General features: G+C 46.6%; 1 protein-coding gene across 9 annotated transcripts in view; it reads right to left on the bottom strand.

Moving 5' to 3' along the window:
• RYR2 (ryanodine receptor 2) overlaps positions 1 to 26,732 on the bottom strand; it is a 756,877-nt gene that overhangs the window by 687,198 nt on the left and 42,947 nt on the right. The gene's annotated exons all lie outside the window — the stretch shown is intronic.

The raw sequence follows: 26,732 nt of genomic DNA, 5'->3' as shown, positions 1-26,732 counted from the left end.
TGCTTAATTAGTCTCTTTTCAGTCTGTGATTGCATTTTAATGTCCCCCAAATGAAGCCATTCCCACCACACTAGAACACCTGAAAGGGTTAGTCGGCTGTTGTAATTACCACGTGAACAGAATGAAGCAGTATCACAGGACCTACGAGTTTGGGGATTTTTGTCTTGTTTTTTTAAACAGGCTTTATGAAGTCATCACTTTGCTTCGTGATTTCCCCTGTGGCTGGGAGTCACCGAGAGCAGACCAAGTTCACATGGCTCAGCAGATTCGAATCTCTAACAAAGTCAGAACTGTCCAAGAGTGCCCTACAATCACTCACAACTAACCGACCCCCGGGTCTGGTGGCCGTCACCTTAAAAACACCTTTTCAGAGGCGCCTGAGTGGCTCAGTCCATTTAAGTGGCCAACTTGGGCTCGGGTCACGATCTCGCGGTTCGTCAGTTTGAGCCCCGCGTCGGGCTCTATGATGATGGCTCAGCTCGGAGCCTGGAGCCTGCTTCAGATTCTGTTTCCCCCTCTCTTTGCCCCTCCCTGCTCGTACTCTGCCTCTCTCTTTCTCTCCCTCTCTCAAGAATAAACATTTTTTTAAAAAAATAACCTTTCCAACCTCAGCCAAGTAAAGCAGTGCAATTAACATGAAGTCACCAGCCCAAAGTTTTACAGATTTTTCTGTGTTCCTCATTCAAGATTCAGAGTTTCTCCTGTGTCTGGGAAACACCAAGAAATTACCTCACTCACAAGACCCTACTCCCTATGAATTAAATTTCCACTGTAGTTTTTTCTCAGTCTCAGCATTCAATGCTGTGGGTTTGCTCAAGGTTGAAGATTTCCCAGGTTTGCTTATTCTACTTTTTTTTTTTAAGTTGATTTATTTATTTTGAGAGAGACAGAGAAAGAGCAAGGGAGGAGCAGAGACTGAGGGAGCGAGAGAATCCCAAGCAGGCTCCATGCTATTGGTGCAGAGCCCAACTTGGGGCTCGATCTCACAAACCGGGAGATGCTGACCTGAGCCAAAATCAAGAGTCTGACACCAAACTGACTGAGCCACCCAGGTGCCCCTCCTTATTCTACTTATAAAAATTCATCTGTTGCATAAATAGAAGTCCTTGGCCTAAGTCAGCACACGGGTGTTTCCAAAATCAGAACCAAAAGACAACAATACGGACTAGCTCAGAAGACAGTGAGTATGGCAGGCAAAGGGCCAGCCACCAAAGAAGCCCACAGTGGAATCCCCAGAACCTGGGAACAGGTTGCCTTACCTGGCAAGGGAGAATCACGGATGCAGGTGGGATTAAGGTTACTCATCAGCACACCTCAAAATGAAATCATCCTAGGTTATTTGAGTGGACCCAATGTAATCACAAGGGTCCTTTATTTTTAATTTTTTTTAAGTTTATTTTTTAAGAGAGAGACAGAGAGCATGCTGGGGAGCAGCAGAGAGAGAGAGAGAGAGAGAGAGAGAGAGAGAGAGAGAATCCCAAACAGGCTCTGCACTGTCAGCATGCAGCCTGAGGCAGGGCTCGCCCTCACGAACCGTGAGATCATGACCGGAGCAGAAACCAAGAGTCGGACGCTTAACCCACTGAGCCACCCAGGCGCCCCAACAAGGGTCCTTTAAAAGCGGAAGAGGAAAGCAGATCTAAGAGTCAGAATGATGGACTGCGGGATTCAGCTCGCCGTTACTGGATGTGAAGATGGAACGCGGCCAAGGAATGCAGGCGATCCATAGAAGCTGGAAAGGCAGGAAAAAGAGATTCTCTCCCAGGACCTTCCAAAGAAGGCAGCCCTACCACCACCTCGAATTTAGCCCAGTGAGACCCATCCCAGACCTCTGAATCCCAAACCAGCAGGACAGGAAATACGTGTGTGTTTTTCAGCCACCAGATTTGTGGTGATTTCTTACAATAGCGGTAGAAAACACATGCAGTGAGCTGCCCATTCCCGAAGGTAACCAAGCAGATGCTGGTCAACTGTGAGGACCCCACAGAAGTGGCCCCTGAATTGAGTGACAAGCTATAACAAACCTCTCCAACTCCTGATTTTAACAATCTAGAGGCTAATATTTTCTCCGATTCCGATATTTTCTCCGATTCCGATTTGAACAATCTAGAAGTTAGTATTTTCTCCAAATTTCCAAACACAAGGTCGCTGACAGGTTTGGGTTATCACAAAATGGGCCATATACCAATGACCAGACTCCAGCTTATTTCCTGAATGTCACTCACCACTCACTCACTACTGTAATTGTCCTTCATCTGTAAAACAGAAGTCCCCAGCTATCGAGCAGTATCTCACTTGACGACCTTTATAGGATTCTTCAAGATTAATAGGATAGGGGCGCCTGGGTGGCTCAGTCGGTTAAGTGTCCAACTTCGGCTCAGGTCACACGGTTCATGAGTTCGGGCCCCGCGTCGGGCTCTGTGCTGACAGCTCAGAGCCCGCAGCCTGCTTTGGATTCTGCCTCTGTCTCCCCTGCTCATTCTCTCTCCCAAAAATAAAATAAGCATTAAATTTTTTTTTTAAATAAAATAAAAGGCACACACACAAATTACAAGACAACGTTTAACAGAGCTACTTCATTCCCAACTGCCAGGACATGGACACCTGTTCATTAATTAACTTCAAGGAAGATATAAATGTCTTTCTATCTCTGGGTCTCTGGAAAACTCATGTTAGCCCTTACATATAAAGCTTTTCATTTTAAAAAAATGTTTAAGGAGAAAAAGTGTTAACTTCCAATAAAAAATACTTGAGAAAGCGATAGCACATTTACACATAGCTTCAACTTGTATGCAATGACAAAATGAGTACTTGTGCAATCCCGAACAAAAATCAGGCAGCACGCCTACGAGAAGCTAGCTAAGTGCTTCTCCTGTCTCTTAATGAGGATCAGAGAATTTGCTGAGTAAGTCTTTATTCATCCAACACCGGCCATCATTTTGTGCACATCCCCTTTCAGCTTTTGCAAAAGGAAAGGTCATGATTCTCTTAAGTCTTTGCTTATTTAGGAACCCACTTTCCATTTCAAATCAGTGAAGTTTATGTGAAGCTACTTCACTGCTAAAAGTATGCCCCTCTCCTCTGAATTACCTCCCTCCTGAATGGATCATTCCCATCAGCATCCCTGACCTTCAAGTGCAATCCCATTTTTCTGGCAGCTCTCATTAACTCACACTAAATTTTCCACAGATCTGGGAAGCCTGTCATCATTCACAGCACTGATGAACAGCTGAACCCAAAGCTACTAAGGCAGGCTTCCCTCCGGGCGGGAAGGGGGGGACCCCAACTCACCAACTAGCACTTTGAGAAAACAGCCATTGAACTAGCTTTGTCTCCACATTCATGAGCCATCATCCATTATACTTTGTCCCATACCTCACTCCTTTTCCCACAAAGATACCAAGAGACACTTTATCAAGGACACCATGTCTGAATCTATATATCACACAGTTAAAACAGTTTCCAGTGTAGTGATATTTAGGAATCCAACGAGGTCACCCGCTATGGTGGCTTGAACGTGAACCCATGAGGGACTCTGGTGGTTACTGCTTCCCTTTCACACAGAACGCATCCAAGAAAACCTTAGTTTGCGAGTATAATTCGTTCCGGAAACATGCTTATAATCCAAAGCACTTGGATATCAAAGCGAATTTCCCCATAAGAAATAATGGAAACTCAGATGATTTGTTCCACAACCCAAAGATCTTCACGTAAAAATGATTACAATACTGTAATATAATACAAAATAATAAAGAAAATATAAAGAAAAAAACAAATTAACCTGCACTTACCTTCAAAAAGTTTCATGGCTGGTGTGAAGGAGACGAGAGAGAGAAGGGTTATTGTGTAGGACGACCTTCACTATCGCTAATGGAATCGCTGCTATCTATTCGCTCAGTGGAATCTTTTTCTGCATGGAGGCCATTGCATACGCTCACATGGATGTTGACTACAGTGCAGTATTAATAAACTCTTGTCATACACTGTATTTCGTGTAACCGGCAATAGTGTGGCAGAGGAAAGGGTCTATATCTGCAGGCAGCCTGACCTAGAATGAAGCAAGCATTCGTAAGCTCACTCTTGTCTGGAACAGAAAAGGACTGTCCATAGGTGCTTTGAAGCGACCAAAAACACACTAGTATCAGTCGTGGGCACCTTTTAAAGTTCTGAAAAATCACTGATTTCTGCCAAACACCACAGGCTGAGACCAAGCATCCGAGCATGGGAGATGACTACCCATAATCCCACAGAGACAGAGACAGAGAGACAGAGAGACAGAGAGACAGAGAGAGAGAGAGAGAGAGAGAGAAGAAACACTGGCTCAGTTGTGATCATGTGATACTTGGTGTCACGTATACTCGTATCGCAAGACATTGCTCGTTTATCAAGTTACAATTGATTAGAAATGTTCACTCTTCTTGTGGAACACTCGCAGAACAAGTTACTCGCAATCCAAGGTTTTACCGTATTTGACGATCACGCCAGAACTTCATCTGAAACTAACATCAAAAACCCCAATGTGAAGTGTGTAAGATTCCATTCTCGGTCCTCCACGACCTCTCCTTTTTCTACAGCACCTCAGTGACAAATGACAGTGGTTCAGCAACCTTCACTACAAATTCTGGAAAAATCCTAGTAGGTAATTGGTCTGGATCAGGAAAGCAACTTATTAGGAGTTTACTTTCTCTTTGTCTTTCCTGGGCTTCAATTCTCTTACAAGTAAGTTTTTACAGCCTTCTCCTTGACCAAGGAGACAACAGAAGCAAAAAAAAAAAAAAAGGAGTTGAGTGTTCAAGCTTCAATTACTCTTAAACTGAAGGAGAGAATATTTGTAACATGCCAGCCACAACGCTTGGCACGAAGCTGGTACTCAAACATTTGCTATCTTCTTTTCCCTGTTACACCAGAGGCCTGAGTAATCCTTTCATGCCTCTCCTTGACCTAAATACAACCCCAAAAGGATGGCGTTTGTGGGTTTGTCTGGACTTTGCAAATTGTATGAGCCTCACCTCTCAGAGATTTCCTCTTCTGACCCTTATAAGTTGGTCCCACGCCTTCTCCATACCACCCATATATGTTAGTGGTCTAACTGAATGTGCACACACACACACACATACACACACACACATGCCCTGCAGTTCACACCTGCAGTTCTAACAGATCTGTGGGTTCTAACAGGAGAAGGAAGCCCCTCCTTTTTCTTCACCTGCAGAGCTGCCCTCCCATCTAGAAAGGTCATCTTCTTGGATGGAGCCCACAGCCTCAGGAGGGATGCGCAAGGCATGAAGGGAAAGAACGCCTCGCAGATCTCCAGATCACCTGGCAACCAGCAGGGCCACAGATGCACCACACAGACGGTTGTCACAGCCACTCAGAACTCCATTCTGGAAGGCCCTTATCCCTCCTTAGCTAGAATATACGTAAGAGAGCCAGATCAGGGAAAACAGCAATGCCAACAGCAAAAACATTAATACAAAGCTCCATGAAGCACATTTAGCTTCAAATAAACCTAATAAGGTAGGTTCTACTATTTACACTTTACCAATGAGGAGACCAATGAGCCTCGAAGAGCTTAAGGGACTCACCGGTCACAAAGCTACTTAGGGGAAGAGGTGGACCCAAATCAAACCCAGACCCGCCACTTGACTCTACGCTGCACATTTACCGCCTCCATTTATTGCGCACTGAGAAGACTCCAGGCACGTGTTCAACACTGTGCGCACGTTGTCTCTTTTCAGACTCCTAACGACTGCATCTTAAAGATGACTCAGCTACGGCAAACCTACTAGATTTCGGACACACGCTTACGTGGAGCTAAGTAGTCCGGGACTGTTGGAACTCAAAGTGCACTTCCTAAGGTACTTTCTGATGGGATGTTTAAACAATAGGATAATAGTAACCAACGATTATCAGCCTTTTACTATGTGTCAGGCGATGTAACACGGACCACAGAAAAAATCACCCCATTAATCCTCCCAATGCCCCTGTGATTAAAAAACTACTATTAAACCATTTTATAGATGAGGAAACGGAGGGCCAGAGAAGCTGGTAAATCTGCTAAAGGATACAAAGTCAACAGAGGACACAAGAGTCAAAACCAAGTGGTCTGACTCCAGAGATCATACAAATAAACGCCACACTATATTACCTCTGCTTTTAAGAACAAGCACCCGGGTAGTTAGCCTAAAGCATTCGCTTGCACTCTCAGAGAGAGGGGACTTCTCAGTCCTTGGATAACCCGTGTTAGGAGAAATCACTCATCACTTAATAGCATACATGCTACGAACTGAACCCAAAACTACGAATGAAAAAAGAATAGTGATCACAGATGAGATCCAGCGCAAAGAGGTGGTTCCAACAGACAGATTTCAGAGATCCAGGTGAATGGGGCTTTCCTCCAGGTGGCTCTGGTACCGAAAGGTCACAAATTGCAGGACCTTCACGGAGTCCAGTCCATTTTTCTCACCCCGACTTTAACCAATAAGACACGAACAGAATAGCCTCACACCCACAGAGGCCAACCTAGCCTTTCCTTCCACTCATCGAATGCGTGTGGACCCCCTCAACAAACTGGTCATCCTTGGAGAGGGACCCGCTGGAGCCCGGGTGGCCCCTTCGACACAGCACCTGTAGGTGTATCTCTGGACACCTGGAGTCCAGGCTGTTCCGACCAGCCCAGCACGCGGCGTTCACTCAGGTGCACCGCGACGCGAGCACGTGTGCAGCGTGCGATGGCAACAAGCAGCCACCGTCTTGGCTCGCGAGGGCCGCCGCAGCAAAGTGGAGCACGCTGCGTGCTTACGTGGCAAAAACGATTTACGTCCTGGAGGTCAGAAGCTGGGGATGAAAGTGTCAAGAGGACTGGTTTCTGCCGAGGCCTCTTTTCTTGGTTTGCAGATGGCAGTCTTCATCCTATGCGTTCACGTGGTCCTCTCTCTATATCTTTTTTTACATTTTTGATTTTTTTTTTTTTTTTGAGAGAGAGAGAAAGACAGAGTGCGAGCAGGATATGGGCAGAGAGAGAGGGAGACACAGAATCTGAAGGAGGCTCCAGGCTCTGAGCTGTCAGCACAGAGCCCGACGCGGGGCTCGAACTCATGGACCATGAGATCATGACCTGAGCCGAAGTCAGACGCTTAAGCGACTGAGCCACCCATGTGCCCCTCTCTGTGTCTGTATCTTAATCTCTTCCTACAAGGACACCAGTCATGTTGGATTAGGACCCACTCTAATGACTTCATTCTAACTTAACTGGTTTTTTAAAGGCTCCGTCTCCAAACAGTCACATTCTGAGGTATCGGGTGTTAGAACTTCAACATATGTATTTTGGGGCCACATAATTCGACCCATAATACCCACACTAGAAATAAACTTTATAACTAGTTAGAACAATGTCATTCCAAATTCATTTTTTATAAAAGTTTTTTTTTCTTTTTCACATGAATTAGGTCCAAAAAATTAATTTAAGTTCCTTTAAATATTCAGCCATAACTACTTCAATAATGTTAATAAGTAGAGAAGAAAAAAATCCTTAGAAATACAGCATCCCTTTGACCCGACAACTCCACTTGCATAGAAGTATTCTGAATATTTATATAAAAGGAAGCTCATCCTATCATGCTTTGTACTAGCAAACTATACAAACAACCTAAAACGTTAAACGTTTAAATAATTGGCTGAATACATTTTATTATGGCATCTTATACGGGCTTTAAAAATCACGCAGTAGAAGGGCACCTGGGTAGCTCAGTGGGGTGAACATCCGACTATTGATTTTGGCTCAGGTCACAAAACCAACATCATGGGATCGAACCCTGTGTCAGGCTACTCACTGAGTATAGAGTCTGCTTAAGATTCTTCCTCTTGCTTTCCTTCCAGCCCTCTCCCCAACTCGTGCTCTCTAAAACAAAAAAAAATAAAGAAATCATACAGTAGAGGAAGGTTTAGAACTTAGAAAAAATTCACCACCTACCATGAAGTAAAAAGGGTGAGTTATGAGATGGTGTTCAAAAGGAGACCAATAAAATAAAGTATATTTATACATAGTATAAGAGGCACAGACATACACACCAACATTATCTCAAGAAGGGTTAGGGAATATCTACTGCTTTTGTTAGCGTTTTAAAATTTTTTTCTTACAAAAAATTTTTAATCTTTCTCCTTTCATTTGGCCGTGTGATAGTGATGTAGGCACTCCAGGTCTCGGGGACAAAGTTTTCTCATTTTATACATATATACATATATTTTAACATTTATTCAGTGCTTGAGAGACAGAGAGACACAGCGTGAGCAGGGGAGGGACAGAGAAAGAGAGGGAGACACAGAATCCAAAGCAGGCTCCCGGCTCTGAGCTGTCAGCACAGAGCCCAACATGGGGCTCGAACTCACAGACCGTGAGATCATGACCTGAGCCGAAGTCGGCCACCTACCCCAAGTGAGCCATCCAGGCGCCCCATAAAGTTTTCTCATTTAAGAAGCGAAGACACTAAGTCTTTCTGAAATACTCCTAGCCAACATATTCAAAACCAGCTTTGAAACTAATTAAGCTACATGCACACATACACACAAAAGCATTTCTTTTAGTTTTAACTGTGGTTAAAATCCACACCTTATTAAACTTACCTTCTTTACCACTTCTAAGTATACAGTTCAGTCGTGTTAAGTATATCCACACTGTTGTGCAACCAACCTCAGGCACCCTTATCATCTTGCAGAACTGAAACTCCGCCCATTAAACAAACTCCCCATTTTCTCCTCCCCCAGCCCCTGGCAACCTCCATTCTACTTTCTAACCTATTAATTTGACTACAGGCTAAGTATTTTTGACTAATGAGCCTGTCCCTTGGAGGCAGTGACCATGAATAATTTTATTTTTGCTTCCCCAGGGACAAGCACAGCATCCAGTATGTAGCTGAAACAAATTACTAAATGATGAAAACAGCAATCGCCTTGCTACATCTGGGAAATGTCTGTGGCTTCCATTATGTGGCTTCCACAATGTGGAAAAGCACTTTGTGTTAAGTCAGTAGGAAGAACTATCGTCCTCCATGGTGGCAGTTCCCGACCGTAGTTTCAGATGCACCTGGGAGTCTAATTCAAGAACTTTCTTTTAAAAAAATGGAGGGGAGGGGGGTGATAAATTCCAATCAACTCCCCTTTAAAATGTACCTACATGTGTGCACATTCCCCTAAATTCTTTAGAAATGGGAGAAAGAGTTATTTGCAGGTATTTGTGTGTGTGCTGGAAAATCACAAAGGTTGAAAACTGTCAGTGGCTAAAATTAACAATTCAGGAAACAGCAGGTGTTGGCGAGCATACGGAGAAAGGAGAACCCTCTTGCACTGCTGGTGGGAATGCGAACTGGTACAGCCATGCTGGGAAACGGTACAGGGGTTCCTCAAAAAGTTAAAAATAGAAATACCCTATGATCCAGAAATTGCACTACTAGGTATTTACCCAAAGGATACAAAAATACAGATTTGGATGTTTATAGCAGCTCTGTCAACAATGGCCAAACCATGAAAAGAGCCCAAATGTCCATCAACTGATGCATGGATAAAGAAGATGCGATATGGCACAAAACCAGACAGTCAGATCAATGGAACAGAATAGAGAACCCAGAAATGGACCCACAAATGTATGGCCAACTACTCTTTGACAAAGCAGGAAAGAATCTCCAATGGAATAAAGACAGTCTCTTCAGCAAGTAGTCTCTTCAGCTGGGAAAACTGGACAGCAACATACAGAAGAATGAACCCGGACCACTTTCTTCCACGGTACGCAAAAATAAACTCAAAATGGATGAAAGACCTAGGGGCACCTGGGTGGCTCAGCTGGTTAAGCACCTGACTTCAGCTCAGGTCATGATCTCGCAGTCTGTGAGTTCAAGCCCCGTGTCGGGCTCTGTGCTGACAGCTCAGAGCCTGGAGCCTGCTTCGGATTCTGTGTCTCCCTGCCTCTCCCTCTGTGCCCCTCCCCCACTTGTGCTCTGTCTCTCTCTCTCGGAGAAAAAAAAAAAAGTAAAAAAAAAATTTTTTTTAATGGATGAAAGACCTAAATGTAAGACAGGAAGCCATCAAAATCCTTGAGGAGAAAGCAGGCAAAAACCTCTTTAACCCTGGCCACAGCAACTTCTTACTCAATCCATCTCCAGAGGCAAGGGAAACAAAAGCAAAAATGAACTATTGGGACCTCATCAAAATAAAAAGCTTCTGCACAGCAAAGGAAACAATCAGCAAAACTAAAAGGCAACTGACAGAATGGGAGAAGATATTTGCAAACGACATATCAGATAAAGAGTTAGTATTCAAAATCTGTAAAGAATTTATCAAACTCAACACCCAAAAAACAAATAATCCGGTGAAGAAATGGGCAAAAGACACGAATAGACACTTCTCCAAAGAAGACATCCAGATGGCCAACCGACACATGAAAAAATGCTCCACATCACTCATCATCAGGGAAACACAAATCAAAACCACGATGAGATACCACCTCACACCTGTCAGAATGGCTCACATTAACAACTCAGGCAACAAGAGATGTTGGCGAGGATGCAGAGAGAGAGGATCTTTTTTGCATTGTTGGTGGGAATGCAAGCCGGTGCAGCCACTCTGGAAAACAGTATGGAGGTTCCTCAAAAAACTAAAAATAGAACTACCCTACGACCCAGCAATTGCACTACTAAGCATTTATCCAAGGGATACAGGTGTGCTGTTTCGAAGGGACACATGCACCCCCATGTTTATAGCAGCACTATCAACAATAGCCAAAGTATGGAAAGAGCCCAAATGTCCATCGATGGATGAATGGATAAAGAAGATGTGGTATATATATACAATGGAGTATGACTCGGCAATCAAAAAGAATGAAATCGTGCCATTTGCAACTACGTGGATGGAACTAGAGGGTATTATGCTAAGCAAAATTAGTCAGAGAAAGACAAAAATCCTATGACTTCACTCATATGAGGACTTTAAAAGACAAAACAGATGAACATCAGGGAAGGGAAACAAAAATCATATAAAAACAGGGAGGGGGACAAAACATGAGAGACTTAAATATGGAGAACAGAGGGTTACTGGAGGGGTTGTGGGAGGGGGGATGGGCTAAATGGGTAAAGGGCATTAAGGAATCTACTCCTGAAATCATTGTTGCACTATATGCTAACTAATTTGGATTGAAATTTAAAAAATAAAATTAGTAGAATAAAAAAGAATGTTGAAAAAAAAGATGTGATACACACACACACACACATACACAATGGAATATTACTTGCTGATCAAAAAGAATGAAACCTTGCCATTTGCAATGACATGGATGGAGCTAGAATGTATTATGCTAAGCAAAATAAGTCAGAGAAAGGCAAATACCATATGATATCACTCATATGGAATTTAAGAAACAAAACGGATAAACAAATGGGAAGAGAAAAAGACAGAGAAGGAAACAAACCATCAGAGACTCTTAACAACAGGGAACAAACTGAAGGTTGATGGGGGGAAGTGGGTAGGGGATGGGCTAAATGGGTGATGGGCATTAAGGAGGGCACTTGTGATGAGCACTGGGTGTTATATGAAAGTAATGAATCATTAAATTCTACTCCTGAAACCAATATTACACTGTATGTTAACTAACCAGAATCTAAATAAAAATTTGGAAAAATGAAAACTGATTGAAACGATAGCCCATCAGTCACAGACCCCAGCTCTCCCTGAGGATGTCCAATATCTCAGCCTCAGCATGAAGCCTTCCTTAACCTCAGTGCAGAAATCCAAACACACAATTTAAGTAGAGAATCAAACAGAAAAACAAATCCCTCCACCCACCCTGTCCATCCTCCACAGTGCTACCATATTTATCTTCCTAATAACACAACCTGATGTTTCTCCTCTATTTACAAACCTCCACTGACCTCCCCTGCCTGGAGAAGTCGGTCAAAATCCCTCAGTGCAACAGAGAGGGTCTCCTGTGATATGAACCCGACCTAACTCCTCCATCCCGCCCAATCAATACCGCATGTTCTACGTTTTCTCTGTCCACTTTTACATGTGCTACTCTCTCTTCCTTCTAAAGCATCTCCTTCTTTGAGAAGCTTTTATTTACCCTTCAAGATGCAGATTCCCGTGACCCGGCTCTTCCCGGACTCACACACACGGATGTGTGCCTCGATGTTCTAGGACTACAGACCATCTCCTCACACCTTCACGAGATCAGAAGGTCTCCCATTATGTCTGCCTGCTCCACCAGACCAGACTCCCAGAGTACAGGCGGGGTGCTCTGGCCGGCTGCCACTCTCCAAAGCCTGACTTGGAACAGGTCCCCAGTGAAGCAAGTGCTGGAACATATCTCCCACCTGCCTCCTCTCTCCCTGAGTGACAAGTCCATGCAAGGTGGGTGGGTCACTCAGCCGGGCTCAGCTTCCCCTACGAAACCAGGACCACGATCACACCTGACCTGTCTGCAGATTCTTGCGAGGGTCAACCCAGAAGGCTTACAAAGTCACTAGGCAAGAATCCGAATTCTTCAACAGAAGGTATTCAGATTTTGATAGCCTAATTGCAGACTTTAAGATCAACTGAAATCATCTTTTGACCCTATCAAAATGAGAGTTTTCTCCTCTTTTCTTCTAGGCCCACACATTCTTCCACTTTTCAGCTATAGGAGAGAAAACACAAGACAGCTTTTGTTCCAAGTACAGAACTAATTGATACGCTAAAACTAAAAACGGCAACAGGTTAACATCAATATCACATTCATTCCACCTTCCTATCTATGGACTAGGATAAAAAACAAAAAACAAACAAAAAAAACAAAACAACTATGGAGCAAGTTTCAGACATTATTAAGTTATCTTTACAGCTTTTGAAGAGTAACATTTCACACCTTTGGAAGCGTGAGGGCCTGGAAGTTGGTTCTCGCCAGGAGACTTCACACCTCTGATGGTCATCAAAGCCCAGTTCTGATGTTTGGGGCTTCAGGTTTTCTGTGTGAAAATGAACCTTTGTCTTTAGGGGTAGGTACTACAAAATCAACTTCGTTTCCAAAAAGAACACTTTCGTCCTCACAAGGAAAAAATAAAATCGATCCCATTTCCTAAAGAAAGCCTCCACAACACTTTCCATTCTTTCTTAACCCACCACGGGGAGTCTTCCTTCGCGCTAAGGTGGGGCTGAGCTGGGGGCTCTGGAGGGTTTGCACAGTGGACCGTGCCAGGGAAGCAGACGGACCTCAAGAGGACAGGGCTGCCAGCCGCTCCAGAGTCCTCAGTGGCCTTCCCTGCTGGCCCTCCTTTCCTTCCCAACCCCTTCGAATCTGGATCTCCTAGTCTGGGCACCCTCCCCCCCCTACTACCACTTGGTGGTGACTACCTTACCCTTGCTGCTTTCCTGGATGATCTTGGCCACCAAACGGCCCACAGCTGAATACACGTTCAGTCACTACCTTCCGAGGACCCCTACCGCCTCTTCAAATGAAGAGTCCTTGTAGTGTTTCGGTCTTGTAAACCAAAAAAGGAGAATAGATGCCCTCCCTAAGACTTCAAGGAAGAAGCAACAGCCCCACCCTCGGCACCCAAAGCTGAAATTCTTTTTACACTATTCCTTGCTAATACCAGAAACTAACCCCACAACTTTCATAATTCAAATATTGCATATTCTCATACCGTGCTGGCCCAATGTCTTCATTTTCCCCGTAGCAAGGCATGTACGAAATCCCTATTACCATTACATAAAACGTGTCATGTGAAACTGGCATATTAATTATCAGCCCCATGAATGTTAGGCATGTACAATAATCTATTAGTATTGCATAAGACATACTATGTATATCGGGCATCAATCGCTAGTCCCCATGAATACTAAGCACGTATAAACCGAGAAACCCCAAGGATCGGCATCAGCTCCAATAATCCTCCAGACAACCCTTGAGGGCAAACACCATTCCTGAGTTCCCACTTTCTACAGTAAGAGGCTGCCAAAGCACAGAGAGGCCAAGCGACTTGCTCAAGGCCACAGTGCGGGTTCCAGAAAGTCTGGCTCCAGAGCATGGGCTCTTACCCTCTAGGGCAGACCGGCCCTCACCCCCATTACTCCCCTAAACTGTCATCTCTCAGTGGAATCCTGTTCTATCTACCCTCAGGTGTTTTTCCCTTAAGAGCAGGGTTTCTAAAAGGATTTTCCAGTGATGTAGAAGAAGAGTGGTTCTATCAACAATAGCCAAAGTATGGAAAGAGCCCAAATGTCCATGGACGGATGAACGGATAAAGATGTGGTGTGTATATATACAATGGAGTATGACTCGGCAATCAAAAAAGAATGAAATCTTGCCATTCGTAACTACATGGATGGAACTGGAGGGTATTATGCTAAGTGAAATCAGAGAAAGACAAAAATCATATGACTTCGCTCATATGAGGACTTTAAGAGACAAAATAGATGAACATAAGGGAAGGGAAACAAAAATCATATAAAAACAGGGAGGGGGGAAAAACAGAAGAGACTCATAAACATGGAGAACAAACAGGGTTACTGGAAGGGTTGTGGGAGGGCGATGGGCTAAATGGGTAAGGGGCACAAAGGAATCTACTCCTGAAATCGTTGCATTATACGCTAACAAATTTGGATGTAAATTTTAAAAAATTAAAAATAAAATTTAAAAAAATAATAATTAAAAAAGAAGAGTGGCAGCTTTTAAAAATATTTTTTTTGGGGGGGCGCCTGGCTCAGTCGGTTAAGCGTCCGACTTCGGCTCAGGTCACCATCTCGCGGTCCGTGAGTTCGAGCCCTGCGTCAGGCTCTGTGCTGACTGTTCAGAGCCTGAAGCCTGTTTCGCATTCTGTGTCTCCCTCTCTCTCTGACCCTCCCCCGTTCATGCTCTGTCTCTGTCTCAAAAATAAGTAAACGTTAAAAAAAAATAAAAAAATAAAAAAGTATTTTTTTTTTACAAGCTCTAACAGACCTGCAGTGTCCAAACTCAAACACTTGACACTTTTACATTCTATGATAGAAACTTCTAGAATTCAGGATCACACACTAAAGGTGCAGATGTCATTTCGAAAACCTTCACGTGGTAGAACATCTTCTGTTATTCAAATACTTTTCAGTGAGGGGCGCCTGAGTGGCTCAGTTTGTTAAATGTCCGACTACAGCTCAGGTCATGATCTTGCGGCTCGTGGGTTCCAGCCCTGCCTCGGGCTCTGTGCTGACAGCTCAGAGCCTGGAGCCTGCTTTGGATTCTGTGTCTCCCTCTCTCTGCCCCTCCCCCACTCACACTCTGTCTCCCTCCCTCTCTCTCTCTCTCTCTCTCTCTCACTCAAAAATAAACAAACATAAAAATAAATTTTAAAAAAATACTTTTCAGGGAAATGTCATCTGCAGAGGTTAAAATTTTAAAGAGAAATCATATTTTACAGATCAAATTTGACAATATTTTTGATAAGAAACCGTAAACACAGTAAAGAGGAAAGAATTGTTAGCACCTAGCTCCGTCCTAGTCAAAGTGAATAGACCAGGTCTGTCTTGGGGGACCCCGGCCTCTTGACTTTTCTCCCTCTCTCCACACTCCTGTGAAAAATGTCTCACCAAAAAGAATCACTTCTGTACAATTTAGATGGGAATTGAGATCAGCTGGATTATTAGGTTTCCTGGGGACATCTGTATTTCTTTAAATACTCTACTTGTGAGATAAAAGTCTCTCCTCCCTTCGCAAAGAGGTGCCCGGCTGACAGCGTGTTGGTTGAGCAAACGGCCTCGAGAGGAAGAAGCAAATGGTTGTGCCTGTTTGCAACAAGAAATGACACAGAGCAGGTGTCCTGCCAAGGCTAGCTGTTCTGCCGAGCTGAGAGCCCTCCCGAGCTTTCCATTTCCATTTCCCTCACTTCATCAAAGAAGGGTGAACCAGCATGTCAATACTATATGTTTGGGTTTTTTTTAATTTTTTAATGTTTATTTTTGAGACAGAGTGCAAGTGGGGGAGGGGCAGAGAGAGGGAGACACGGAATCCGAAGCAGGCTCCAGGCTCTGAGCAGTCAGCACAGAGCCCGACGCGGGGCTCGAACTCACAGACCGTGAGATCATGAGCCGGAGTCAGACGCTCCACCGACGGAGCCAACCAGGGCGCCCCTCAATACTATATTTTTAACAAGTGTTTATCCTCATGGGATCTTTAAAAATAATGCACTCTGAGATGTCGAGATAAAAGGGACTGAAATTCAGCACTCTACCGGCCAACAGGTGTTAGCCTACTGAATTCCACCTTCTAGCTCTGTCTATTCCTCTGCCTGCAAAGTTCCGGTTATCTCCTTTCCTCCCAAGTGTGCTGCGTGCTTCTCTACCCCATTCCACGGAAGCTTCAATTCCACTCCACAAACATTTACGAAGTGCCCTCCTCCAGACGGGCAACTAACTACGCAGGGTGCCAGTAGACGCATTAGTACAACATGATCCTACCTTCCAAGCATCAGGCACATCCTTAAATGACCATGGGACAGAGTCCTGTAACAGAGGAACCAGCAAGGGCCTACTACCAGAGGGAGGGGGGAAAGTTCCCTTTCCAGGCTTATAAAAGCTGAACCTTAGGAATTCTTAACACCCCAAGAGCAGAGCCTGGTTCTCCATCCTACCGAGTATTGGGTCCGTGATGCAGAAAGTGCCCAGCGCATGTGAGAAGCAGCATACTGCTGAGATATGTGAACACAGCCCTGGTAAGATTCTAGGAAGCTTATTTAACAAATATTTATATAATGCCAAGCCCCCGCGACTTAGGGCACTTAGGGATAAAAAAGCAAACAACCAAGATACAGGATTAAGGATAAACCAGCTAAACACAAGAATGACAGCAAATTACACAAAGAAGCATAAACTAAACATGAGCCAGAAACTCAACCGTTATTTTAAAAGTCAGCTACGTGTCATGAAACAATCATGGGCCCCATTCCTAAGAGGTTCGCATCCTCATAGGGAAATAAATCAAACAAACGTGGACCCCCCCCCCAGAAACGTAAAACTATGATGACTGTTACACGTGGGCTGGAAAGGTGAGCGCTTGTTGTCAGAGGAAGAAAACATTAAGTCCCTGAATCCTAGAAATTTGCCTGGAAGGACTGAGCCATCAACTAATTTTTTTTAAATGGTGTAGTTTAGGTAAAAGAGGTGGGTTGGACTTCTGCTTGCCTAAGGCATAATAAGCGTGGCAAAAAATATTAGCGGAGGTAAACAAAATTTTTAAAGGAACCAAAAAGGGTAGAGATGGAGAAGAAGAGGAAATAATTAGTGAGAGGGACCCTTGTTTTCCTCATACTTCACTTAATCCTCCTGACCAGCCACTGGAGCCAGCCCCTACCCGCGACCCCCTGGCGGAATGACCGATGAGGTGTCCATCTGATGGCCGCTAGGTGGGACAGGGGGATGCCACCAGGGTACCAACAAATATGGCGCCTGTTTCCATGGACCTTACCGTGGCATGAGTTACATTTTATCATCCCAGTTTTACAGGCCGAGACATCTAACCCCACAACTCACCCAACAGCCCACAGAAGAGCTCTCATGGGGCAGAAGCAGGGCACAGACCAAGCAGGTTTACAGGACCTCAAATTCATGAGTTTTCTGTGACCCTGTACGGAGAGGCAAAAATGAGCACCGCGAAAGGGAATCCCAAAGGTGGCAGGGTCTTCTACTTGATGTTTTCCACTGGATTTCCAAGTCCTACCCTGAAGCACCCTTCACACACAGGACTTCAGATTTTTACTTTCCCTCAAGAACTGCCTGACAGGCCACGTCCTCACAGCAGTGGCCACTGGCCAGGACCACTGAAATTCTCTGTCATGCGTGGAAGGCATTATGTGTGGGAAGTCGCCGGCAAGGAGTGAGATACAATCATTTCCTCTCAGAAATAAATAGAATAACTTCTCCTCCATTCTCTGCTACTTTTGACAGAAAGGACAGCAACATATTAACAGCTGGAATAGACAGTCCTACAACTGATTCAACAAGGACAGTGCCGTGAACGTCCATCTAACCAAATTTGTTCCCTGTAGCAGCCTGACATAACAGTGTCAGAAATTTCACCAAATGCACGTTCACAGTAAATATTCAGTCACACACTCCACCCTCCAATTCCTCACACAGGATGCAAATGCTCCAGGTAAGGACTTCCCAGGGCTCCTCTGAGAAGAAAACCCCAGGCCCAAACTGGTGTCCCTTAGGCCAAGTCCCCAAACCAGGGCTTAATACCTAATCTAACTGCAGTTTCAACCTCCCCCAGAAACATAACCTTAAGGTCAGTCTGGAAATTTCCAATAAGCACCGAGGAGTTGGCCACAGGGTCCCTGTCCATCCCCTAGAAGATGATGAGGTCATCTGCATGATAACACCCCTTGCCCTTCCTGCTAAGGGAAAGCTACTTGGCCTGGAACAAGTCTTTTCTTTTGCAAATACTTTCTTTCCCCACCCTCCTTCTTACAAAACCCTCCATTCTGTACAACTTACAACTCCTCGGAGCTCCCCTTTACTTGCAAAATGGGATGCTGCTCGACTCATGAATCAGTTAATAAAGCCAATTAGACCTTCAAATATACTCGGTTGAATGGTGCTCTTTAATGATAGCTACAGGGAGAACAGCGGGCCCAGCACTGTTCACGGAGGCTGTGAATTTGAGACCCGCGATCTCGTTGGACCTCGATAAAGCCACCCAACTCTAGTCTCAATGAAGGGAGACTCACAAGAGTTCCCCCAGGAGGTTGTGGGAGAGACCACATAACAAACAGAGCATCAGAGCCGATGGCCCAGCAGCAGTAACGTAAAGATGTGCTGACACTGAATCTCAGTTCAAATTAATCAAAACAGAAAGTTAGATTGCACATACCAGGAGGTTCCTGAGCACCACACGGAAGGGAGGAAGGAAGGGCAGCAAAGACCCAGAGTGACACAAGGTAGAAGGTGTGTGCCTGGGGTGCGCTGAATTTGCAGGCTTTGTCTACAGCAGCGCTTCTCAAAGTGGGTCCCCAGACCAGCAGCAGCATCACCTGGGAACTTGCTAGAAATGTACCCCAGACATTTTAACAAGCCCTCCAGAAGATTCCAATGTGTGCTTAAGTTTGAGAAGCACTAGCGAGCACAGGACACTTAGTTCTAGGGCTCTCCATCTCTAGAAGGAAAATGAATACAGGATACAGGGTCTCCAACATTCCTACCCGTGGAAGGCACAGCAGGGGGACTAGACTTTCTCAGCTTTAAAAGGAGTGCAGCTGACCATGTGTGTATCTTACAGCCAAACTCTGGAACCTGTAATATTGTGCAATTCCCCTGGAGCTCAAAGCTGGGTTATATGCCCCATAAAGGTCGCTGAACACCATGAAGATGACATTTAAAGCAAAAGTCCTCCGGGAGGTAACCTTCCCCAAAAAACGGTGGTAGGCTAGCAATCATCTAGCTTTCCCTATTCCCCCACCTGCCCTAGCACATTTTGTTGTTGTTGTTGGTGGTGGTGGTGGTGGTGGTGGTGGTGGTTTCTTTTTTTGGGAGAGAGCATGGGAGAGGAGCAGAGAGAGAGAGAGAATCCCAAGCAGGCTCCACACTGTCAGTGCAGAGCCCAACAGGGGGCTTGAACCCACAAACCTTGAGATAGATCATGACCTGAGCCAAAATCAAGAGTCAGGTGCTTAACCACCTGAGCCACCCAGGCACCCCTCTTGTGCATAGTTTTTAAATGAGTTTCACCCCTGCTGCAGGCAGGAGATCCTGTCTGCTGCCCCCCCTGACCGGGCCCACCAAAAAGGCCCTTCTGGAGAATCCACAGGCGTGTTGGTCGTTCGGGGGGTGTGAAGCACAGGTATCAGATGCTGCTTGCAGATTTTTCCAAAACATACAGTTAACATCGCAGACAAAAATCAATGCAAAACAAAATGTCTTCCTTTTCAAGTCCAGTTTCTGAGTGAAACCATGCCTGAATTTTACTGCATGTTCTTTTGAATTTCACTGCATGTATTTTTTGCCAGCTTAAAAAAAAATATTTTTCCTTTTTAAAAATTTTAAAAAAATAGAGGGGCATGTGGCACTTCCCTGCACATTTTTGCAACCCCTGTGAATCTATAATTATTTTAAAATGCAAGTATATATACATATATACATATATATACATATATATACATATATATATATATATATATATATATATATATGCATATATATAGTTTATAGAGAAAGAGAGTTAGGTTTTCCCCTGATTATTCTGTTCCATACATACGGGCAAGTACTCACAAGCCAAAAACTTTTTGGTGATTTCAAAATTAAACCCGTTTGCTCAGGTCTGTGTGAAACAACAGCATCACCAGCATGGCCACTGGTGATGGATGACCCAGTGAGGCAGGTCCCCATCTAACCACCATGGGGCGCACACCGTAGCTGCACTTGGGAGCCAGCACCCCAAAACACAGAAACTGAGTTAGCTCAGAGATCCTGAAAGCATAAAAGCGAAGCATTCCAGAGAAAAATCAGAGACCGGAGACAATACTGTAGGAATCCTAGGACAGGCTTCCCAGATTCTGCAAATCACCTGGGGCGTGTGGAGGGAGAAGGCTTTTCTCACTCCTGACTGCCAAGAGGAGGGACTTCCCCCCACCCCACCCCACCCCGAGCACACTCCTGGACTCTCGGTCTCTCCTCTACCTATGTTCCTGCTGGAAGAAGTAACTTCTCAGACTGACAGATCTGGGAGAATCGCCCACCCTGCTCAGCTCAGCCCAGCCGGGACCCCTTCTCTCATTGGAAGTGAACTTCTGAAGCCTGTGAGGTTCTGTGGGGCTCCAGGCCTCTGCCCCAAGGGAGGGTCTGCTGGGGCCTCCAGGCAAAGAAGCCTCATTCCAAGAATTCAATCAGCAAGCCTCTAGGCGGGCTGACTTAACCCAACATCCTCCAGCCAAGCCTCTATTAGGGAAGAAATGACATTTTGACCTCCCTTTTGTCCTAGTCATTGTTTTTCTTCTCAGTTTGCTCAGAACCTGGGCGGGAAAGAGGACTAGGGGACACTGGGCCCTTGGAATACCTCCCCTGGGTGTGGTCTTATGATGCAGATTCCCAGGTCCTCCCCAGGGGTGCTGTTTAGGTGAGTAATCCTAATCCGAACCTGATGATTAGTGTAGTGTTAGGTGTCCCGCTTATGCAAAATTTGGGTATGTATAAGCCAGCTGCACTGAGGTTTATAGCACCATCCAGCAGGTCAGTCTGAAACACTCCCACGGGGGAAATGAGAGAAACTGGGAGCTCTGGGCTCGAACCTTTTTGCCAGGAGGTAAAGCAGCCTAGCAGAGGAGGAGAGGTTTTCCAGGGATGGCTCCAGGGACACAAGAAAAGGCTAAGGACAGTCAAGTTCAGACTGAAGTGTCTTCCACCCCAAGCCCCACTCCCCTCTGCATCTCTACAACCATAACAGAGACTGATTGTGCCTCAGGAACAGGACATCAGGGAGGGAAGCCACGAGCTCTGAGCCAGAAATCAGAACGAGGCACGTATCACCTGTAACAGGGCAAGGTGAGTTTATAAGCATCTCAGATAAACTACAATTGCAGGGAATGCTTTCTAATAAGCAAGGAATCATAACGGGGCATTTATAGCACAGCACCCATGACCTCTAAGTTAAGAAGGACAGAGCACTGTGTGGTCGGGTCCCTTGACACTGACATTCTGATATCATTCCATAATGTGCCCCCTCCCATTCACGCATGTGCGCTCTGTCTCAAAAATAAACAAACATTAAAAAATATTTTAATAGGAGCGCCTGGGTGGCTCAGACGGTTAAGCATCCGACTTCGGCTCAGGTCATGATCTCGCGGTTCGTGAGCTCGAGCCCCGCGTCGGGCTCTGTGCTGACAGCTCGGAGCCTGGAACCTGCTTCCGATTCTGTGTCTCCCTCTCTCTCTGCCTCTTCCCCGCTCGTGCTCTCTCAAAACTGAACAAACGTTTAAAAACACTTGTTTTCTTAATAAAAAATATAAAAATTAAAAACAACTTTAATAATATAAAGAAACATAAGAATGTTCATGAGACTCCTCTGGTTCACTCCTGACGTGAGTCCTCCAGCCCTATTTTTCCCACATATTCTCAGATGTCTTACTCCGATTTCACCTCCACACATTTGGGGAAGGGACGCCTTACATACCCCATGCTGAGAAATCCTTGTCCCCAAGGGCAAGTCTGTATCTGCAGACCTCTCTCCTGGACCCCCGAACTAACCACCTCCCAGCTGCTCCACGTGACTCCCCGGCAGGGGTGGAAAACGTCCACGTATCCAGAACCAGCCTCCTGGCCACACCTGCTCCACGCGCCCGGCAGAACCTCAGAGACCCTGAGCCCTCGTCTCCCCTCACAGCCCCCATGGGAACCACCAGGAAATCCTGCGCCGCCTCCAGATTCCCAGTGCACCGAGTCCTGCCCCTCGGCATCATTTCCACCTGCTGCCACCAGGGACAAGCCCGGCAGGACCCCGGGGCACAGCGGGAGCGGCTCTGGGGCAGCTGCTGATCCTCACCCTCTCACCTCCCCTGCTCTGTTCTCAACACGGCGGCCAGAGGAGTCATCCCTCTGCTCAGAGCCCCACAGGGATTCCCTGATCGCTGCCAGCCAGAAGCCGGGTCCTCTGCCCTGCTCTCCTGCTCCTCCTCAGACTCCCCAGGCACACCCCCCGACCTGGGTCTCCGTGCGTGGCTGCCCCTTCTGCTGGGACGACCCGGGATGAACAGCCTCACCTCTCCCAAGTCTGCCCAAGTGGCACCATCTAAAGCAGCCCCATCCTGTCGCCTATTTAAAATCCTACTCGTTCCCTCCTTCAGCCCCCTTATCCTGGTCTACTTCTCATTTTTTCCCCACAGTACCTTTTTTTTTTTAATTTTTTTAAACATTTTATTTATTTTTTTGATAGAGAGAGACAGAGCACAAGCGGTGGAGGGGCAGAGAGAGAGGGAGACACAGAATCCAAAGCAAGCTCCGGGCTCTGAGCTGTCAGCACAGAGCCCGATGCGGGGCTCGAACTCACGAACCGTGAGATCATGACCTGAGCCAAAGTCAGATGCTTAACCGACTGAGCCACCCAGGCGCCCTGGTACCTTCTAACATACCGTGCAATTCACGTAATATGTTTATCTTTCATTATGTCTCCCCCACCAGAATCTAAGCTCCATGAGGACACAGTGTTTATTAACAATGTAGCTCAGTCATCTAAAGTCTAGAGCATAGCAGGTGCCTAATAAACCCCAGAGCCTTCCCCAAGCCCCTGAGCTAGCGCGGGGTTCCGCTCCACTCCCCCCAGCCATGTGCACCAGACTGGCAACCTTCTCGCGGGAGAAGGGATGACCCACATGGAGGGAGCAGCAACCTTTCTCTGACATCTTACTTGGAAGGTTCCAGAAGGCCCTTCTGCACCATTTCCCCCCAGTTGGCCAGAGTGCCCAAAACTCTCAGCATATTGTGACACTTCTGACGGGGCCTCCACAGAGGAGAGAATGTGGTGAGATCTTGACAGTCGTTACCATCAGGGCACAGGTTAGTCTGCTTGAGAATCCATCCTACAGCAGTAAGCATGTATACAGGGCCTGCCGTGCGCCAGCGCTGTGCTTAGAAACTCGGGGCTAACGCTAGAGGAGACGCCGTCCCCACCCTCCAAGATGCTGGGGTCTCAGCAGAGAAAGAGGTGCATTCACAGACAACCGAAGAACCGTCTGTGGTTAAACATGCAATCAAGTTGTGCACGGCATCCTGAAGTGTGAGAGGAGAAAGACGGCTGACAAACCAGCAGAATTTGCCTGGCAAAGAAAGGAGGGAAAGGCAACAGCACCTGCAAAGCCACGAAGCTGTGAAAGGCACAGCACACGTAAACAACAATGTTGGCAAACTCACGGCCCTAGAACATCACCTGGAAGGAGCAGAGGAAGAGGAGGCCGAAGGGAGAAAGCACTGGCTGCCTTCTAGGTTGGGGAAAGCAGTGGGGTGTGTGAACAGGGCAGTTTTGGGGGGGACCCAGGGGCAGGCAGGAGGGGGTGGCGGAGGGAAGAGACCTCACCGGAGGAGCCTGAATGAAAAGGCCGTCACAGGAGCCCCAGTGAGAAACCAGGCATGCTCGAACCAAGGCAGGAACAACGAGGAGACGAAGGAGGACCCTCGAAGGTACTTATGAGCCAGAATTATCCCGCCAATCACCTAGGAAGACTCGGGGCAGCGGGGAAAAGGTATGCAGTTTGGTGGAACAGAAGAAAATGGCCCAGAGCGTGATGCAACCCCCCCCCCCACCCCTTGCAGGGCCTGCACAGCTGGAGACCGCCGGCGAGGGAAGTTCCAAGCACCAGATGTAATGCAAGACGGACACAAATCCCCACGGGCCAAGCCTCAAGCAGGCACCTGCCAGGGATGAGAGGTCACTGTGGCCCCTCCAGGTCCTACTGCAAGCAACAAGGGTGGGAGATGGGCTGGAGATAGGGAGCCCTGTCCGGGTCCAGGTGAGAAGTGACAAGGAGCACGGGCACTAAAGGTCACGTTACAGCCACAAGGGAACCCACGGAGGATCTTCGCCGGGATGATGTAGGCCACGAAAGGCCCGGGTGACCACAGACGGACAACCAGACCAGAGCTCCTGGTTGCAAACAACACAGAGGTCAACGGGGCCGGCGTGCCGATGGGTGCTCACGGACTGACAGGGAGAACGGTACACCAGGCCCGGAAGGAACCCAAGCAAGCTGCGGGCCAAAACGAGGCCCACAGCCAAGAGCCACACGGGAGCAGTTAGGGCACCCCAGCACCAACACCCGACTGGGCTCTCCGCTGTCCCCTGTCTCCTCACATCACTCGCTTCAGGCCCTGAGGCCCAGGCCAGAGTCTGCCTGGTTGTGTGGAGGTCAGGTCAATGCCCTGGGTGTGGAAACTACTTTCCTAAATGAGCAGTGCACATACTTGTATTTGTATCTGGAAGGAAGATGCACTGACGGAGGAAGGACTGTTGGTGTGTGTGTATGTGTGTGTATCTGTGTGCACGCAGGGTGGGGTTTGGGGACAGAAATCTGTTTTTGACCTTTCTGGGTGTTTCTCAGGCGAGAAAGCACCACCTTCGGCCCTAAACGAACCCTCGACTCTGGGTACACTGATCTATTCCCGCTCCTGTTCTGTGTCCTCTCTGGGTATTCTCCCCACCTGCTGTCCTGTTCCCCACCAACCTGCCTCAATCCTATCTCTGGGGGCTCACCACAGCCCGAGGCTACTAACGAAGTGAAAAAAACAGAAGTAGTGAAAAACACATGAAAAGTGCCTCTTGTAGAATTCTTTAAGAGCTTCCTGGGTGTGTAGGACAGTAACTCCTCTATTAACGATGGGGCACTGCTTTTGCTTCTGTACAAATAAAGGTCTGTGGTATTTATAAACCAGTCTGGAGGCCCATTCGGCACTTACCTTACACTATTAATTAGCCCCTTCTGTGCAGATGTGCTTTAATTTTTAATGTTTATTTTTGATAGAGACACAGACTGTGACCAGGGGAGGGGCAGAGAGAGAGGGAGTCACAGAATCCGAAACAGGCTCCAGGCCCTGAGATGTCAGCACACAGCCTGACACGGGGCTTGAACTCATGGACCACGAGATCATGACCTGAGCCAAAGTCGGAGGCTTAACCGACTGAGCCATTCAGGCCCCCTGTGTATATGTGCTTTAACCAAGACTGAAAACATTATAGGAGCAGGAATTCTCTTGCATGCTGTGTCCGTATGTTTGTCTTCAACCTCTACAGAGCCTAGTAAGTGCTCAATAAATATGTAATTGATGAGCCAAAAGGAGAAAAAAATAGAAATGAGACAGCTCCCCTTGCTAATGTTGGGACCACGTATTGTTGCATCAACCCTAAAGATACAGAGTTTTGTTTGGGAGGTCCTATTTGTTTAAGTCGAAGCTGGCAGGTAATTTTCCTGGAGGCAATAAGGGGATGAGTCTACAAGAACAAAGGGGCCAGAGCCAAGCGTCTGAACTTGCTTATTCACTGAGCCACGGACCCGGAAGTCACGCCAGTGAGCCGAAAGGGAGAGAGCTGAACCTCAGACAACAGGCCATTAGGCAATCGGCCAGACACCAAAAGAGAAGCTTCTGGACCCTGAAAGGAAGCACCGTCATGCAGCAATGAGTTAGCAGCCCCCAGGAGAGCCTTCTGTCGGCTTAGGAGGGGCGGTGGCAGACATAAGCCATGGGGACAGTCCCCTTTGGACAGACCAGGCAGGACAGAGAATGGGTTCTGGGGGAAGGGGACACTATGGGGTCTGGATGGATGGGATGGAAGGGGTGACCAAGAGGTCAGTGCAGCAGGGAGGGAAGAGGTGGGGCAGGGCCACGTGAGGAACTATCTTCTGTCCTCAGGGGCCGGGATAACTTCAGAGGGACACCAAAGAGCCCCCACACACAAAAAGATAAGAATCAGTGGCTGACTCAAAAACCCCAAGAATTCCAGATACACAACGCCTTTCTTGCTGTGGCTTCTGTTCACCCAGCAACTGCCTACTTACATTCTAGATCGATCGGGGAAACTCCTTGAAAGCCCAGGCGTGTGCAGGAGATGCTCGCTCAGTGCAGAATGTTAGGATGTCAGAAGAAATTCATTCTCCTCAACCTCATCTATTTCCTTCTCTGCTTTTCCGTTTTCCTTTTCCTCATTTCATATCCTCCCCCTGCCCCTGGTTTTTTTCAGAAAGCATTCCTTGAAAAAGCTCCAAACT

Source organism: Panthera pardus, unplaced genomic scaffold, assembly GCF_024362965.1.
Source record: "Panthera pardus isolate Hobbes unplaced genomic scaffold, ASM2436296v1 HiC_scaffold_22, whole genome shotgun sequence".
In the NCBI taxonomy this organism is placed as follows: domain Eukaryota; kingdom Metazoa; phylum Chordata; class Mammalia; order Carnivora; family Felidae; genus Panthera; species Panthera pardus.
Note: the sequence above shows the minus strand (reverse complement) of the source record. Positions and strands in the feature narration are given on the sequence as shown.